At 39.6% G+C, this 17260-nt stretch overlaps 1 long non-coding RNA gene across 14 annotated transcripts; it reads right to left on the bottom strand.

Moving 5' to 3' along the window:
- Nucleotides 1–406: 406 nt before the first annotated feature.
- LOC127093558 (uncharacterized) lies at nucleotides 407–17009 on the bottom strand. Of its 14 annotated transcripts, none has more exons than XR_007792578.1 (7): nucleotides 16580–17009; nucleotides 16311–16409; nucleotides 2116–2653; nucleotides 1734–1953; nucleotides 1467–1552; nucleotides 973–1067; nucleotides 407–791 (listed from the first exon to the last, which is right to left on the bottom strand). It is a non-coding gene; the product is annotated as an uncharacterized LOC127093558 (long non-coding RNA). The 14 variants fall into 14 exon arrangements; XR_007792582.1 differs by lacking the exon at nucleotides 16311–16409 and adding an exon at nucleotides 2781–2879; XR_007792572.1 differs by lacking the exon at nucleotides 2116–2653 and adding an exon at nucleotides 15646–16212 and having other exon boundaries at nucleotides 16580–17008.
- Between the last annotated feature and the right edge of the window lie 251 nt (nucleotides 17010–17260).

The raw sequence follows: 17260 nt of genomic DNA, 5'->3' as shown, positions 1-17260 counted from the left end.
CATGTGGCACACGGCATTCAGCATTGGCAACCTCAAATGGAAAATTATTTACCTTTGGTGATGGAACATTTGGTGTTTTAGGCCATGGTGATCAAGAGAGTGTATTGTATCCAAAGGAAGTACAACAATTAGGTGGACTGAGGACTATCAAGGTTGCTTGTGGAGTATGGCATACTGCAGCTTTTGTTGACGTTGTTTTTCAATCTGGTTCAAATGTTTCATCATGGAAACTTTTCACATGGGGTGGTGGTGACAAACATTGTTTAGGCCACGGATCCTAAGGAAACCAATAGGCATCATCTTTTTGTTAACCAAGTGCCATTCAAAATGTGCTAAGACCCTTGGGGACGAACTTCCCCTAGTGAGAACTTTGGTCAACATTCTAATTATTCAAATACATAGTTGATGAACAAAAATTTTCTTAAATAATTATGCTGCTAAAAGTCAACATCCCTTTTTGTTACTACAATCAATCATTACAGGGCCTAATGTGTGAGGCTTAAAAAGATAAACAACTCTACATAAACAACTCTACAGCAATTTGACCACAGTATAACAACACGGTCGGCCTTGGTCTTGGCACCAACATGTCTATAATTTCTTCCAGCCGCCGCAACCCAAAATTCAGGTTGGAACGTTTCTGCTACAACACCACCTGAAATCGGTAAAGAAACTCTTACGTCACCGTCAAGCTAGTGGGCTGATGTCGACTACTTTGTGGATGATGGATCTCTAAGTTGGAAAGGTTCAAGCAAATTCTCATTGCCATTTCTCATCAGGTGGAAAGTTACCTGCAAGCAGTGGACATGACAAACAGGCTGTTACATGGTACATTGATTCTTTAAAACGGAAAGTAACGATGCAGGAAACTATGCATTTGATGGGAAACTATTGGCAGAGAAGTTGCGTAAACTCAACAATTCGCAATAAAGAGTTAAATCGCTATCATTTGTGTATTTAGCACTGACGTACATCCGTCATTGGTCCCTGTTTCAAAAGCGGTTATTCAATTCTCCAGCATTTGCAAGTGAAAGGCTTCATGCTAATTCCGTCCATGTGTGTGTAACCTGCACAAGAAAAACAAAAGCAGCTTGTTGGAGACATTGAAAGATATTGCTATAGTGTGTTCAAGTATCTTCTGGTGCATAGGAGAGGCATTGGTTCTTGTTTCTTTGTGTGGCAATTGTATGTTCCTTACGTCTGGTGTATGCTGCATAACTTTGCAGGAAACATTGAGATGTATGGGATATTAGATGATGTAGCATCTGGTCCAATTGAAGCACAAATAAGTATTAACTCAACAATGGTTGGAGTTGAAACGTCGACGGAAGGTATCGGCTAAAATCCCATTGTTTAGGATCGGATGTTTGAAATGGCGTTGCAGCACAACAAAATTGCAGGAGCAACTTCATAACCTGCCAAAATCTTTTCCAACTCAGAAAAATCAATGCAAAGAAAAAGCCTACCATAAATGAACGTCGGCATGGTGTGAACTACAGGACGTGATTTTTGTTACTTCGGCTTCAAAACCGTCCGACCGCCTCTTTTGAGCCTAGAAGCAAAAGAGAACATCATGTTAATTGTGACAAGACGAACCACCAGACACGACAAAATCCCAAAGTATAATAAAGGTGCTAAGAAGTAAATTTACGTGATAGTAAATTTGTGTGATGTGATCAGTGCAGGGTCGAGAAAGAGGGATCACTTGCTAGTGAGAAGGCAACCTGGCTTACCATTTAATTGCTCGCCAGCCTCTGTCTGCCTGCCACAACGATGTGAAAGTGTACATAAAGAACACCTTGACTTACTTATCCAGTGTTGCTTTCTCACATATGCCGACGGAACTGGTTCCTGACTTTAAATGATTCCTTCAGGCCAACTGTAGGGGATTTTACAAATTCGAAGTTTCCTCGAAATGACACCAGGTTATGTGCTCTGTGTTCCTTGGACTACCTGCACGAAAGAAGAAACTCGAAGGGTCATCAAAAGACTCAATATTTAATCCAAAAGTTTCAAATTCAGTTCCAGAATGTCTTGATACTAACGATTGATAAAACAGTCCAAAAAGGTTTGAAAAATGGGAGTCAAAATGAAGAATCTATGGTAGTCGCCAACCTTAAGGAATTGGTCTTGAGTAAAGTTCTTGTTGAGGTTTTGGAAGAGGTTGTTGATTTCGTACCAAGTGAGATACGGTGTGTTGTTATTCCAACTATTTTGGAAGGGAAGAGTTTGCTATTGAGTTCACCTTCTCAACCCGATAGAACATTGGCCTATTTGTTGCCCTTTATTCAGTTGTTAAGACGAGATAGAGAGTTTGGTTTGAATTCAAAGCATCCGGGAGCCGTTGCGCTTTATGCTTCCGAGGAGAAAGTTGAACAGTGTCAATGCAGCAAGATATATCATCCACAATGCAGAGTTAAAGTCTACAAAGAATCATGCTTCATCAGATAACGAAAAGTCGAATTCCTCAATTGGCTTAATGGTTGGAACTCCTTGTGAGATTCTTCAATACATCGTGAATGGATTGTTGTTCCTGCTGAATTAGGATATTTGGCATTGAATGAAGCCGAGTCCATGCTTGGTAACCACAATGGTCCTGAAATCCCTAAAATTATCAGTTATGCATCCAAACAGCAGCAACAGTTCAGGCAGCCTGCATCATCAAACCATTGCAACCATTTACTGCAGTAACAAAAGATTAACAGCCAAACAGTTAAAATTCGGAAATCCCAAAATGGCATAGAGACAAAACAGAGAGAAAAAGCGTGAGTTCAGCATACCTTTTCCAAAAACCAAACATCCAAATAGGCCGATCCAAGCTGAGCGCCCTAAAGGATTTTGCAGTTTGCCCCTTTTATCTGAGGAATCAGTTCAAAACCCTAAACAGGGTGAATATAAAAGAAGGGAATCAGAAAAATATGGAGGACGATTTGAAAAAACGAAAACCCTAGATAAAGGAGCGGCGACCACAACGAAAACCCTAGTTCTAACCACCAAAAGAAAAAACCTAATCCAAATAACGGACACGATAAACACAAAAGGGACGAACCTGGTTGCAATCAACGGCGGAGAACTTTGAAACCTAACGAAGGGAGCCCATTGCAAGCTCGCTGCTACCGCCGAATCACCACCAAAGGTGAGCTTTCGCCTTGGATTTTTCCTTTTAAACTTTTTTTTCTTTTCCGCCTTTGCGTGGGAGATATCGATTGAGTGAGAGAGGTACGGTTGAGAGAGCTATTTCAGAAGCAAAGTTTGAAAAAACAATTTTGGGTGGAGTTTGTGAGAGAGGCGCGATGGAGAGAGGGTTTCGGTGAGAAGAGCGTGAAGTCGAGAGCGAGGGAGATTTGAGGAGAATGAGGAAACAGGAGAGAATCTTCGTGAATGGATTTTGAGTGTTTCAAGGAATGTTTCGTTCCCAATTTTCTTTTAATTACTTTTAAGAAAATAGCATTTACCTTTGATATTCCTTGTTATTAATTTTAAGTATTGATAATGTTGTTTAGTGCACCTTTTAATTTCTCTTTGGAAACCCAACAGCCAGCGGCTGGGTTCCTTTGATAATCCAACAGACTTTTATTATTATTATTTTAGTTTCCTTTTTTATTTTTATTTTTATTCCAATCTAACATGGTTTATATATTTAAGTTGTTATTTAAATGATAACTAGTCATGAGTGGCCTGGTGGAGAGGAGTGACTTCTAGATCTTTAGGGTAGCGGGTTCAATACTCCTAGGTGTAGTTTTTCTTTCTTTTATTATATTTAGGTTTTATTATTCATATTTCTTTTTTTATTTATTGTTGTTTAATAATATGATTTGTTTTTTTAATTGCATCCTTCATTCAAAAACCATTTTTAAACTATAAAAATCATGCTTTTCTCGATTTAATATCGAGCCCATTTTCACACCCTTGTAAGTCGATTGCTTTTAAGCATCGCCATCAACCTCACATGGCTTACTCTTGGGCCTTCTTACAATGAACTTTTAAGCAACATCAGCTTTACTTCCAATAGTTTCAAACCTCGGTACCTTAATTATTTTAATCTAATATTCAAAAATCATTTTCTAAATAAAACGTGAAGAAAAAGGTTACCTGGATGGAATGTCCAGTCGTAATCCCGAATATTAGGCTCAAGCTGTAAGAGCTTGCAAGCCATGAATATTCGTCTTCACTTCCACACTCTAATATTCAAATCATTTTTTCTAAATAAAAATTGGAAGAAAAAGGTTACCTGGATGGAATGTCCAGTCGTAATCCCGAATATTAGGCTCAAGCTGTAAGAGCTTGTAAGCCGTTAATATTCGTCTTCTCTTTAATATTCAAATCATTTTCCAAATAAAATGTGAAGAAAAAGATTACCTGGATGGAATGTCCAGTCGTAATCCCGAATATTAGGCTCAAGCTGTAAGAGCTTGTAAGCCGTTAATATTCGTCTTCTCTTTAACACCCTAATATTCAAAAATCATTTTCTAAATAAAACGTGAAGAAAAAGGTTACCTGGATGGAATGTCCAGTCGTAATCCCGAATATTAGGCTCAAGCTGTAAGAGCTTGCAAGCCGTTGATATTCGTCTTCTCTCTAATATTCAAATTGTTTTCTTAATAAAGTTGGAAGAAAAAGATTACCTGGAGGGAATATCCAGTTGTAATCCCGAATATTAGGCTCAAGCTGTAAGAGCTTGCAAGCCATAAATATTCGTCTTCTCTTCAAAACACCTGTAAATATCTCAAACCATCTTCTTAATAAAGTTGGAAGAAAAAGATTACCTGGAGGGAATATCCAGCCGTAATCCCGAATATTAGGCTCAAGCTGTAAGAGCTTGCAAGCCATAAATATTCGTCTTCCCTCCAAAACATTCATAAATATTCAAATCATTTTCTTAGCAATATTGGAAAGAAACAGACTGCCTGGGTGGAGTGTCCAGACGTAGTCCCGAGTACTAGACCCAAGCTGTAAGAGCTTGTAGGTCACAAGTACTCGTCTTTCAAACTTCAAAATACCTAATTCCTACCTTAATACTTTTTCAATAAAGATGGAAATGGAACATGGTGTATACCATGCACTCCTGAGGCTAGGATTCGAGATGTATATCTCGCTCATCCAAGTTCTCGCCATCACTCAAAATACATCCAACCGATCAGACTCTTTTCTCGCCGCCGTGCGATTAATCAAAACCCTTTTCTAAAATGAAAGATATATTGTCTTATGTGATACAAAACAATGTTTCGGCCACGATTGTTGAGTAGAGATAAATGACGCTTTTCCGAATGTAGATTTATAAATCCGTTCGATGTGTGGTACGCGTCCACTCCTCATCTGTTTTGGGTAAAACGATGTTTTCGTCGATTAATACAATATAGCTTTCGCTAAAATCGACCAACAAACAAACATTTTTCTACCCAGAACTACGTAAGCCTTGATTTCTCTTTTGAGATACGTAGGAGCAGGATTTTTAAATCTTGTCAGGCCCACTAATAAAAAACTTAGGTTTAGTCCTTCGTTAAAAAATCCAAAAACATTTCTTCTCTCTTCTATTCTTTTCTTTCCCACCTAATAATTCGAAAAGCCTAATATTTCAACTAACACTAACGCACACAACTGACCTAATGGTTCCCGTTGAGTACAACGGACGTGAGGGGTGCTAATACCTTCCCCTCGCGTAATTGACTCCCGAACCCTGATATTGGTTGCGATGACCATATCTTATCCTTTCTTTTGTCCTGGGTTTTATCGATATTTCCCCTTTCCTTTTTAGGAATAAATAAAGTTCGGTGGCGACTCTGTTCAGTCCATCATTGCGAGCGTGCGATCGCGCTTCGCTTTGAAGTCGTATCCCCATTTTTTTTCCGAGGTGCGACAGATGGCGACTCTGCTGGGGACAGGAACATCCCTAAGTGAGTCAAGCCTAGTTAGGTCGTTTGCGTGCCTTTGTGTGTTTACTTGTGTGGTTTTTCTTTATTGATTTTGTTATCTCTATTGTCATATTGATATGAATCTGTCGTTTTGGTTCAATTATGGTTTGGTACTTGGATACTCTGATTGAAAACCTTGTGGGAAAGACTTTTTACCCGAGTCTCGAGTAAAAACATAAGATAGGACGAGGTTGAGTAGTGCGGGTCCGCGAGATGTATTTCTCGTTGGGTCGGTACGAGAACCTCACTTAGAGTAGATTCTTTAGAGGATGTCGTCGCTCGGCAAGTAAGTTGCCGTAAGCTTCGATGTTTTCTTTAGGATCCATGACTCTGAGAACCATTTGTAGAACCTTAGTTCTTTACCCCATTAGGAAAGATGGTTGCGTAGTATGGGTCTGCGAGATGTATTTCTCGTTAGATCGATACGAGAACCTCACCTAGAGTAGATTCTTTAGATGGAGTTGATGCCCGGCAAGTAAGTTGCCGCAGGTAGCAAACAGTCTAATGGATCCATGACTCTAGGAACTTCTTCAAAAAAAAAACCTTAGACCATACCTGGTGAGAACCTATTCTTGGAAAACAATCAGATTCATCAGTACCTCAGACTTTTGAACTCGTGTATGAAAAAACAAATGTGCATGGCTTGCATTGCATTCATTCGCATTCCATTGCATTTGCATCTCATCATAACGCATGTCATTTTCCAGACAAAATACCAACAAAAACTCATCCATCTTTTGTCCGTGAAGCAAAGTGATTCTCAACACGCGTTAGAACAAAGAACCATGTCTCAGGAGATGATGGAAAAGCTAAGAAATGGCCAAGAAGCACTGAATGAGGAACTTAATCTTTTGAAGATCCAAATGAGATGGGTCTTGGAAACCCTGCAAGTCTTGTTGGGAAAAGAGGGTCACCCAATATACACTGCTGCAACAAAGAGAGCTACTACGCCACATCCATCTGGTGTTACCCCAAGTCAAGGGAAATGTTATGTGGCAACTCCTCATTTACCAGCATATGGACCTCCCTCAAGACGTCATCATCAACATCCTCTGGCCATTCCTCCTCAAAATCACCGAAGTCAGGTTCAAAACAAAAATCAGAATCAGAGCAAGAAGAACCAGGATCACAATGACTCGATTCCGGTACCATATAGCAAGCTCTACCCGCTACTGATCCAGAATGCTTTGGTGACCCCTCGAGCTCTCACGCCTGTGTCACCAGACCTACCATGGTACAATCCAAATGCAACGTGTGAATTCCATAAAGGGGCATTGGGACATGACCTAGATTCTTGCTGTGCGCTAAAATATTTGGTACGAGAACTGATTAACAAGAAGAGCTTAGTCTTTGAAGAAGATCACCCGAAGATCAAGTGCGAATACCATACTGGAACAATGGGGCACTCCATCGAGGAATGTATGAGTTTTAAACTCAAGCTGCAAAGATTGATTGACATAAGGTCACCAACACTCAAGGAGGAAGTCTCAAGTACATATACCTTGATCTTTGGGCCACGTAATGATAAAGGGAAAGGACCCTTGATACCCCTCAAGGTTTTGTACCACAAGGAAGATGTCAGGGATATGGCTAGTGAGCTATCATTGTTTCCTGGTAAGAGCATTGAGATACCGTCTTGGATTTCCAATGTCGCGACCCTAACCAATGAAAGAAAAGGAGAAGTGAGTAGTGAATCCAAGAGACATGCGTACAACGATGAGACTGAAGGAAAAGAATTTGAAGATCATCCTGCCAATGTCAAAAAGCTTGTTGATCCCAACTTTCAAGTGGCTGAAAATGAGCAGTTAGCAATGCCCAAAGTGTTGTACCAGCAACCCCCACCTTCTGGTCTTCATTGCCAACAATCCCGGTTTACCCCTCATCCAAATCAACAAGCCCAAGGCCCGAGGTATCACAATCAGCAAAGGCCTCAAGGTAACTTGGAAAGGAAAAATGATCCTCAACATCCGGTCTTCATGACATACAGTCAACTCCTACAACCTCTGATTCAAAACTCGTTGGTGGTTCCCAAGTCTCTTAAACCGGTTCCACAACCTTACCCACCCGGGTATAACCCAACTAAGAAATGTGGATATCATGCCGGATCAGAAGGGCACTCAACTGAAGACTGTGACGCTTTCAAAGCCAAAGTACAGCAGCTGATTGACAACAGGTACATAGCCTTTCAAGAAGGAAGCTTGGTGGTAAATGTTAACCCATCGACCGGATAAGCGCGAAGATCTCAAAGGGTGTTCCCCTAAGTTAATGGATCAAGATTGAAGAAGTCATTCCCTAAAGCTGGCAATCATTTGGCTGTTTCAGCATTTCTTTTGTAGTTTCCTTGCATGTTGACTGTTATTTGCTTCTTAAGCATTGTTGTTTTCTTTGAATTGGTAGGATTAATGAAATGTTTATGCATCTTTTGAATTGATCCATTCGTATTCACTCGTTTTTCATTTATGTTAAAAAACAAAAATACTCCTCTCATTCACTTTTGTTTATCGAACTGTTGTGTTAACAAAGATTGGAGGGAGGATGATGAAAACGAAACACCTGAAATTGTTGTGGTATGCTTTTGAGTAAAACCCTGTCGATGATGTAAGGCATTGTTTCAAATCCCCAAACACTGGAGTGATAAGGATGTTAATCCCTAGACAACCACTTTGAGCCTAGAAGTTGGTGTTTATTTCGGATCTAAAACCCTTAATCTTAACCTGGGGCAGGGTAGTTGTGTTCAGATATTTTGATCATGTATTCGATCTTTCAAAAATCGTCCATATGTACACCCTCCAATTAGGTTCAACCATATGTTATCCTTCGCGCACATGTTGAAGTGTCGAAGAAGCTAAGAAAAACTAAAATTAGTGTTGGTTGATCCTCATCCACCAATAATGTGGCAGTCAACACGTAAAAAAAAAAATATAGAAAAAGCCCACTAGGTCAAATACCACAAGATGACTTAGGCAAAAGTTAGGGCATCCCGATGGACCAAAAGCTTCAAAGAAGCGGTCCAGGCAAAATAAGGGACAAAGAAAAACAAAAAGAGGTCACCAAAACCCTCAACAAAACAAAATAAGATGACTGCCATTTCAAGAAACTCATCTTGAATCCTCATCACACCTTTCAACCCTTTTGGAAGTCGAATGCGTGTATCAAATTAGCTGAACGTAGGATCTGGAGATCATCAAGAAGAAGGGGTGGGTAAAAACAAATTTTGAGCCTTATATCCTTTTGTTTCAAGAAACCGCGAACCAGACCACGTTACAACCCTTAAAAGACCTAATTGAGGCAGGGTTTATTTTGAAAGCATACTATAACAAGGTTGTGTTAACTTGACTCCAAACGATTTTTGTTAATCATTTGATAGCACCAGCTTGCATACTGTGAATGACTTGATCACCATTGTATTCTTATCATTGACCCGTTCACTGTATTTCACCCGTTCATATCAATAAACTTTGATTTCAAATTTTTGCATAAACACTGCATTAAAATTACCATTTTTGAATGAACAATCTTATTTGCAAGTCAACACTTAGCATCAAAGAAATGCCAAATACAGTTGAGGAACTTGATGGAGTGAAAGAAGTCTAGTCAAGGGCAAATCACTTTGAGCATCAGTTAATTCGAGCTAATCACCCTAAGGATCATCTAGCCAAGAGTAATCTGTTTCAAGAATCAGACTGGGGCAAGCCACCTCAGAGTTCAGTAAGTCCAATCACTCCATGGTTCAGTTAGCCAAGAGTAATTTGCTTCGAGACTTAGTCCGGGGCAAGCCACCTCGGAGCTCAATGAGTCCAGCTATCCAAAGGACAATCAATCAAGAGTCTACCATTCCAACATTTGGTTAGTCAAGTTCAGACCATTGCAAGTTTCAAACACTTGGGGCAAGCCATCTCGAGGTAGTCTCATGGAAAGTTGTTTCCAAACCCCTTTTCAAGGTGAACATTTCCAAAGACCCAACAAACTGGGGCAAGATGAGCCACAGAGGGGCAGAACCTCTTTCTTCGTGCTTTCAAACTGCTCAAACGAATTCTGCCATACGTCAACAACTATTGAGTTCAAGACGAGTGCCCGAAAATTATGCTAGCACGATTCATTAATCCTCCAAAAGGATCCATTGGCTAAGCTGTGGCTATCAAACTGGATAGAATCCTCCTTTGACAACATCTATCATAAAATATTTGGTTGAGTTCTCGGTGTTGAGGAATCATGAGCTTCCGTAAAAAGCCTTTACAAACTCCCAGTCTGCCCAGTGTCAGCATTCTCATAGCATGATCATTCATATATCATGCATAAAAGAATTCAAATCATGCATAGCCGAAATGTACTTCGTGCTCATTTTGCATTGACTCAGGTCTTGTTGTCGATCCTAGATCCTTTGACCTCTAATTCCAGCTTGTCTTTGGTATCCCTAAACCAACATCCGGTTTTCCCGGTCATTTTCAAGTCCAATTGTTGTTGGCAAAATCCGTTAAAGGGTGGTTGTAGTCCATTTCTTACGGTCAGAGTCCATTTGTTGCTATTCCGGTATCAGGTCATGAATCTGTACTGAAGAGTTTTTCCAATTTTTGTTCAATCCTATTCAGGTCTTATATGAACCTGTCATTGAACCTTTTTATTCCGGGGTCAGGTCATCCTTGAACCTGCTCTGAAGATTCTTTGTTCAATCCTATTCAGGTCTTATATGAACCTGTCATTGAACCTTTTTATTCCGGGGTCAGGTCATCCTTGAACCTACTCTGAAGATTCTTTGTTCAATCCTATTCAGGTCTTATACGAACCTGTCATTGAACCTTTTTATTCCGGGGTCAGGCCATCCTTGAACCTGCTCTGAAGAGTTTTTCCTTTCTTTGTTCAATCCTATTCAGGTCTTATACGAACCTGTCATTGAACCTTTTTATTCCGGGGTCCGGTCATGCTTGAACCTACTCTGAAGATTCTTTGTTCAATCCTATTCAGGTCTTATACGAACCTGTCATTGAACCTTTTTATTCCGGGGTCAGGCCATCCTTGAACCTGCTCTGAAGAGTTTTTCCTTTCTTTGTTCAATCCTATTCAGGTCTTATACGAACCTGTCATTGAACCTTTTTATTCCGGGGTCCGGTCATGCTTGAACCTACTCTGAAGATTCTTTGTTCAATCCTATTCAGGTCTTATACGAACCTGTCATTGAACCTTTTTATTCCGGGGTCAGGCCATCCTTGAACCTGCTCTGAAGAGTTTTTCCTTTCTTTGTTCAATCCTATTCAGGTCTTATACGAACCTGTCATTGAACCTTTTTATTCCGGGGTCCGGTCATGCTTGAACCTACTCTGAAGATTCTTTGTTCAATCCTATTCAGGTCTTATATGAACCTGTCATTGAACCTTTTTATTCCGGGGTCAGGTCATCCTTGAACCTACTCTGAAGATTCTTTGTTCAATCCTATTCAGGTCTTATACGAACCTGTCATTGAACCTTTTTATTCCGGGGTCAGGCCATCCTTGAACCTGCTCTGAAGAGTTTTTCCTTTCTTTGTTCAATCCTATTCAGGTCTTATACGAACCTGTCATTGAACCTTTTTATTCCGGGGTCCGGTCATGCTTGAACCTACTCTGAAGATTCTTTGTTCAATCCTATTCAGGTCTTATACGAACCTGTCATTGAACCTTTTTATTCCGGGGTCAGGCCATCCTTGAACCTGCTCTGAAGAGTTTTTCCTTTCTTTGTTCAATCCTATTCAGGTCTTATACGAACCTGTCATTGAACCTTTTTATTCCGGGGTCCGGTCATGCTTGAACCTACTCTGAAGATTCTTTGTTCAATCCTATTCAGGTCTTATACGAACCTGTCATTGAACCTTTTTATTCCGGGGTCAGGCCATCCTTGAACCTGCTCTGAAGAGTTTTTCCTTTCTTTGTTCAATCCTATTCAGGTCTTATACGAACCTGTCATTGAACCTTTTTATTCCGGGGTCCGGTCATGCTTGAACCTACTCTGAAGATTCTTTGTTCAATCCTATTCAGGTCTTATACGAACCTGTCATTGAACCTTTTTATTCCGGGGTCCGGTCATGCTTGAACCTACTCTGAAGATTCTTTGTTCAATCCTATTCAGGTCATGTACGAACCTGTCATTGAACCTTCTATTCCGGGGTCCGGTCATACTTGAACCTACTCTGAAGATTCTTTGTTCAATCCTATTCAGGTCATGTATGAACCTGTCATTGAACCTTTTTGTTTCGGGGTCAGGTCATACTTGAACCTGCTCTGAAGATTCTTTGTTCAATACCCATTCAGGTCATGTATGAACCTGTTTGTTGAACCCCTATTCCGGTATCAGGTCATACATGAACCTGTTCTGAAGAGTTTTCTCCTTGATTATCCCCCAGCGTTGTCAGGTCTTATATGAACCTGTCGTAGCATCTTTTCCTTCATTCGGGTTTAGTAAGTCATGTGTGAACTTACTACCGAAACCTCTTGTATTCTAAGTGTCGTTTATCAAATCTCACTTTGAATACTCCCTAGTGTGTGTCTGATTCTCCAGCAGGACTGTTTCCCCAGCAAGTTGTTTCTCACCAGTTGTCTGTCTTCCTGTAGACCATCAGCATTCCCCACAGTTTGGTCTGTCTAATAGCATCTCCTGTCAAGGGTCCATCATATCCCTAGCGGATGAAAATTACAAAAAAAGAATCATGCATCCACGCATATCATCCATGCGTATCATATCATATCATATCATATCATATCATATCGCATCATGTCATAGGGATTCAGGATCAAAATCCGGGTCTTCTTAGTATTTAACCATCTCCCACTATGATCATATGAAGAACGTTCTACTTCATATTCTCTAGTTGAAGATACTTAAATAGGGGCAACTGTCATACCCCGATTTTGATCCTGAAATTTTTCCATTTTTTCTTTTATTTTTGCATTTTTGCATACATTCATCAGTATAAAATGGATTCTAATATCTTGACTCTTTTATTTTTAATTTGATTTTAATTTCAAATTAAGTTTAAGTCCAATTGTCAATTTAATCTTAATTGTTTATTTTTACTAATGATTAAAACTCTAATCGATTTTATTTCCAAAATGAATGTTAGAGTTGATATCCAAGTAATCTTAAATGAATTATAGATTAATTTGATTATAATTTGATTTTTGCTGATTTGTTATTATTATCTAAATTGATATTTAGATTAGTTTTGGGAATATTCCTAAATCCATATTCATTTTATAATCATACCCAAATTCATTTTTTAACCATAATCCATTTTAAATCCAACCCATAATTCATTATCCAAACATTTTCCATTTATCCAATTCAATTTTTATTAGTACATTTCATGATATTTTATATATCCTAATAAGACAAAGTGAAGAAAAAAAAACAATTGGAATTGATAAAGGTTTTAGTAAGCCTCATCTAGTTAAGAATCTTCAAGATGTTACTATGGATATTGTTGCATGTGGAGATTTTCATACATGTGCTGTGTCTAAATCTGAAGAATTTTTCACATGGGGTGATGGTACACATAATGTTGGACTTCTTGGACACGGTAATAAGGCTAGCCACTGGATACCAAAGAGTGTCAATGGCTTTTTGGATGGACTTCAAGTTGTATTTGTTGCATGTGGCACACGGCATTCAGCATTGGCAACCTCAAATGGAAAATTATTTACCTTTGGTGATGGAACATTTGGTGTTTTAGGCCATGGTGATCAAGAGAGTGTATTGTATCCAAAGGAAGTACAACAATTAGGTGGACTGAGGACTATCAAGGTTGCTTGTGGAGTATGGCATACTGCAGCTTTTGTTGACGTTGTTTTTCAATCTGGTTCAAATGTTTCATCATGGAAACTTTTCACATGGGGTGGTGGTGACAAACATTGTTTAGGCCACGGATCCTAAGGAAACCAATAGGCATCATCTTTTTGTTAACCAAGTGCCATTCAAAATGTGCTAAGACCCTTGGGGACGAACTTCCCCTAGTGAGAACTTTGGTCAACATTCTAATTATTCAAATACATAGTTGATGAACAAAAATTTTCTTAAATAATTATGCTGCTAAAAGTCAACATCCCTTTTTGTTACTACAATCAATCATTACAGGGCCTAATGTGTGAGGCTTAAAAAGATAAACAACTCTACATAAACAACTCTACAGCAATTTGACCACAGTATAACAACACGGTCGGCCTTGGTCTTGGCACCAACATGTCTATAATTTCTTCCAGCCGCCGCAACCCAAAATTCAGGTTGGAACGTTTCTGCTACAACACCACCTGAAATCGGTAAAGAAACTCTTACGTCACCGTCAAGCTAGTGGGCTGATGTCGACTACTTTGTGGATGATGGATCTCTAAGTTGGAAAGGTTCAAGCAAATTCTCATTGCCATTTCTCATCAGGTGGAAAGTTACCTGCAAGCAGTGGACATGACAAACAGGCTGTTACATGGTACATTGATTCTTTAAAACGGAAAGTAACGATGCAGGAAACTATGCATTTGATGGGAAACTATTGGCAGAGAAGTTGCGTAAACTCAACAATTCGCAATAAAGAATTAAATCGCTATCATTTGTGTATTTAGCACTGACGTACATCCGTCATTGGTCCCTGTTTCAAAAGCGGTTATTCAATTCTCCAGCATTTGCAAGTGAAAGGCTTCATGCTAATTCCGTCCATGTGTGTGTAACCTGCACAAGAAAAACAAAAGCAGCTTGTTGGAGACATTGAAAGATATTGCTATAGTGTGTTCAAGTATCTTCTGGTGCATAGGAGAGGCATTGGTTCTTGTTTCTTTGTGTGGCAATTGTATGTTCCTTACGTCTGGTGTATGCTGCATAACTTTGCAGGAAACATTGAGATGTATGGGATATTAGATGATGTAGCATCTGGTCCAATTGAAGCACAAATAAGTATTAACTCAACAATGGTTGGAGTTGAAACGTCGACGGAAGGTATCGGCTAAAATCCCATTGTTTAGGATCGGATGTTTGAAATGGCGTTGCAGCACAACAAAATTGCAGGAGCAGCTTCATAACCTGCCAAAATCTTTTCCAACTCAGAAAAATCAATGCAAAGAAAAAGCCTACCATAAATGAACGTCGGCATGGTGTGAACTACAGGACGTGATTTTTGTTACTTCGGCTTCAAAACCGTCCGACCGCCTCTTTTGAGCCTAGAAGCAAAAGAGAACATCATGTTAATTGTGACAAGACGAACCACCAGACACGACAAAATCCCAAAGTATAATAAAGGTGCTAAGAAGTAAATTTACGTGATAGTAAATTTGTGTGATGTGATCAGTGCAGGGTCGAGAAAGAGGGATCACTTGCTAGTGAGAAGGCAACCTGGCTTACCATTTAATTGCTCGCCAGCCTCTGTCTGCCTGCCACAACGATGTGAAAGTGTACATAAAGAACACCTTGACTTACTTATCCAGTGTTGCTTTCTCACATATGCCGACGGAACTGGTTCCTGACTTTAAATGATTCCTTCAGGCCAACTGTAGGGGATTTTACAAATTCGAAGTTTCCTCGAAATGACACCAGGTTATGTGCTCTGTGTTCCTTGGACTACCTGCACGAAAGAAGAAACTCGAAGGGTCATCAAAAGACTCAATATTTAATCCAAAAGTTTCAAATTCAGTTCCAGAATGTCTTGATACTAACGATTGATAAAACAGTCCAAAAAGGTTTGAAAAATGGGAGTCAAAATGAAGAATCTATGGTAGTCGCCAACCTTAAGGAATTGGTCTTGAGTAAAGTTCTTGTTGAGGTTTTGGAAGAGGTTGTTGATTTCGTACCAAGTGAGATACGGTGTGTTGTTATTCCAACTATTTTGGAAGGGAAGAGTTTGCTATTGAGTTCACCTTCTCAACCCGATAGAACATTGGCCTATTTGTTGCCCTTTATTCAGTTGTTAAGACGAGATAGAGAGTTTGGTTTGAATTCAAAGCATCCGGGAGCCGTTGCGCTTTATGCTTCCGAGGAGAAAGTTGAACAGTGTCAATGCAGCAAGATATATCATCCACAATGCAGAGTTAAAGTCTACAAAGAATCATGCTTCATCAGATAACGAAAAGTCGAATTCCTCAATTGGCTTAATGGTTGGAACTCCTTGTGAGATTCTTCAATACATCGTGAATGGATTGTTGTTCCTGCTGAATTAGGATATTTGGCATTGAATGAAGCCGAGTCCATGCTTGGTAACCACAATGGTCCTGAAATCCCTAAAATTATCAGTTATGCATCCAAACAGCAGCAACAGTTCAGGCAGCCTGCATCATCAAACCATTGCAACCATTTACTGCAGTAACAAAAGATTAACAGCCAAACAGTTAAAATTCGGAAATCCCAAAATGGCATAGAGACAAAACAGAGAGAAAAAGCGTGAGTTCAGCATACCTTTTCCAAAAACCAAACATCCAAATAGGCCGATCCAAGCTGAGCGCCCTAAAGGATTTTGCAGTTTGCCCCTTTTATCTGAGGAATCAGTTCAAAACCCTAAACAGGGTGAATATAAAAGAAGGGAATCAGAAAAATATGGAGGACGATTTGAAAAAACGAAAACCCTAGATAAAGGAGCGGCGACCACAACGAAAACCCTAGTTCTAACCACCAAAAGAAAAAACCTAATCCAAATAACGGACACGATAAACACAAAAGGGACGAACCTGGTTGCAATCAACGGCGGAGAACTTTGAAACCTAACGAAGGGAGCCCATTGCAAGCTCGCTGCTACCGCCGAATCACCACCAAAGGTGAGCTTTCGCCTTGGATTTTTCCTTTTAAACTTTTTTTTCTTTTCCGCCTTTGCGTGGGAGATATCGATTGAGTGAGAGAGGTACGGTTGAGAGAGCTATTTCAGAAGCAAAGTTTGAAAAAACAATTTTGGGTGGAGTTTGTGAGAGAGGCGCGATGGAGAGAGGGTTTCGGTGAGAAGAGCGTGAAGTCGAGAGCGAGGGAGATTTGAGGAGAATGAGGAAACAGGAGAGAATCTTCGTGAATGGATTTTGAGTGTTTCAAGGAATGTTTCGTTCCCAATTTTCTTTTAATTACTTTTAAGAAAATAGCATTTACCTTTGATATTCCTTGTTATTAATTTTAAGTATTGATAATGTTGTTTAGTGCACCTTTTAATTTCTCTTTGGAAACCCAACAGCCAGCGGCTGGGTTCCTTTGATAATCCAACAGACTTTTATTATTATTATTTTAGTTTCCTTTTTTTTTTTATTTTTATTCCAATCTAACATGGTTTATATATTTAAGTTGTTATTTAAATGATAACTAGTCATGAGTGGCCTGGTGGAGAGGAGTGACTTCTAGATCTTTAGGGTAGCGGGTTCAATACTCCT

This window comes from Lathyrus oleraceus, chromosome 6 (assembly GCF_024323335.1).
Source record: "Lathyrus oleraceus cultivar Zhongwan6 chromosome 6, CAAS_Psat_ZW6_1.0, whole genome shotgun sequence".
In the NCBI taxonomy this organism is placed as follows: domain Eukaryota; kingdom Viridiplantae; phylum Streptophyta; class Magnoliopsida; order Fabales; family Fabaceae; genus Lathyrus; species Lathyrus oleraceus.
Note: the sequence above shows the minus strand (reverse complement) of the source record. Positions and strands in the feature narration are given on the sequence as shown.